This window comes from Paramisgurnus dabryanus, chromosome 1 (genome assembly GCF_030506205.2).
Source record: "Paramisgurnus dabryanus chromosome 1, PD_genome_1.1, whole genome shotgun sequence".
NCBI lineage: Eukaryota > Metazoa > Chordata > Actinopteri > Cypriniformes > Cobitidae > Paramisgurnus > Paramisgurnus dabryanus.
Window position 1 is genome coordinate 37,884,101 of NC_133337.1, and position 2,313 is coordinate 37,886,413.

Below are 2,313 nucleotides of genomic sequence, written 5' to 3' on the forward strand. Positions count from 1 at the left end.
AAGAAAAGAAATAAAAATACCCAAATTAGATAAAAAGTAATGAAACAAAAATACAGAAAAAAAATATATACTAAGTCTAGAGCACACAAGATTTTAGTCTGTCAGACAACAGAGATGCTGGGTGCGCTGTCCAGATCTGAATAAGTTCTGCAGGAGCATCAATTTATAGGCAAGGTGTCTCAAAGGCCAAATTCCAAGGCAAGGCAAGGCAAGTTTATTTGTATAGCACATTTCATACACAAAGGTCATTCAAAGTGCTTTACATAGAAATGAGAAAACAAAAATCAAAGATACATGAATTTAAAATATCAATTAAAAGAAAATAAATGTGATTTTAATAAAAACTGTTTAAATGTGTGAAAAAGAATAAAACAGGAAAAGTATAAAACAGTTAAAAATAAGAATAAAAACAAGAGAAATAGAAAATAATTAAAATAGTGCATATATAATATAGTGCAATCAGTTCGGACGCAGCATAGTGCTCATTCAGTAAATGCATAGCTAAACAGATGTGTTTTGAGTCTGTATGCATGACATCTCTTAAAATTCCAGGATCATGTTCTAGGCCTTATGGCACGCTTTCGATCCTTACGTTTACTGTGAAATTCCCCTATCATCTTTTTATATATACAACGAAGTCTCTTGGTTCTTCTTCTCCGAGCTCTTCTGCGCTTTCTCCCAACGAAGACAGGTCTTTAAATCATGCTTTACACTGTAATATATCTCTTAGGCTTTGTTCTATCTAATACATGTATCAATCTCTCTACTCTACTCTTAATAAACTAGTTAAAGCGTAACTAAACCCCTGGTCAAAGCCTGACTCCACCCACTGGCAATATTTGAAAAATGCAAGAAAAGTGGGCAGATCCCAACAGAGATAGAGGGGACGAACTAAGCTCGTACCAAGTGTGTGGTGAGATCGTAACAAGGGCGTGGTGATCTTGAACCTGCTTACGTCACGAGTCATTTTTTGGTCCCAACATCCAATAGGAAAATTCAACTGCAGTAGCCACCGTTCAACCTGAAGAGGGCAGCACGCAGACGTTTTTACACCATATATTGTAGTTTTGAAACACTTTATATCCAAATGTTAAAAAACTTACTAAAATCAATGAACAGCACTAATAAACCATCATTCTTACAGATCAGTAACTAAAAAAAGTTGGATTAGGGTTTAGTTACTCTTTAATACAAAACCATACATTTGTGTTCTTTTGTTAAACATGAAATTTAAGAGATGTCATGCATATATTCTTAACTCAGTGATTATATTACTTTGCATTAAACCAATACTTGCCGTATAAAATAACAGTTTAACATAACAAAAGGAGTATAAAATAACAAACCACAGGTTTCTATTGCTCCCAAGGATTACATATAAAATGAGAGGTAATATTTGGCTTATAAAGATTGGATAATTTGCATCTTACACAACAATACATATTGGAAATGTACATGTCGTTATGCCAGAAGACAACAAAGACGTGTAGAGATTCAGTTCCTGGCTGTACTTTGTTTTACAGTGGGTGTGCATGCATGCGTTCTATAAAATACTACATGTTAGACTCAGGGCTGGTACCTAGTATTTACACAGCAAGTGCATAGTATTTATAGTATGTAACCCTAACCTAACCCAATTCAATCTCTTTTGACCAGTTAAACTGCACAAATATCAAGTATTATTTCAATATAGTTAACTATATTATTTCAATATAGTTTATAGGCTGTTCACAGTGGTCATGAATTAATGTTGCATGTACTGTCACAGTTTATAGTCATTTATATGGGGTTCATTGTGTTCAATCTTTAATGAAAGGTAAAAATTATTTGACCTCCCCTCTTCCGATTCTCCACCATGATTCACAAAAGACACCTGGGCTTTGAATGATAACTTTTGTAAGAGGGTTTAAGCACTGAGTGTTACTTGCTGTATCTGTGGTGGCTCATGTTTACTATAGCAAACTGTTTTTTTTTTATAAAAAGCACCGGAGTGGATGCCTATGTGTTTTCAGGATTTAATCACAGATGGAGGACTCAAGGATTATTTCCTAATCTCACTGTCATCTGCTGCTGGTCAGGCCAAAATTACAGCATGAAACATCCATCTGTCCCCAGACACTCTCATAACTTCATGAACATCCACTGGGCAACACAACATCATGACAGATGAGCACGACAGCTCAACTCCTAACCCTTGATCGTAGGATCGGGATGGAGAAAGAAATCTGTATGTTCTTTATAACTCATTATAATTATTGACTAATTATTAAGTCTACAGTAAATGCATTTTAACGATATGAACACAACCAAACA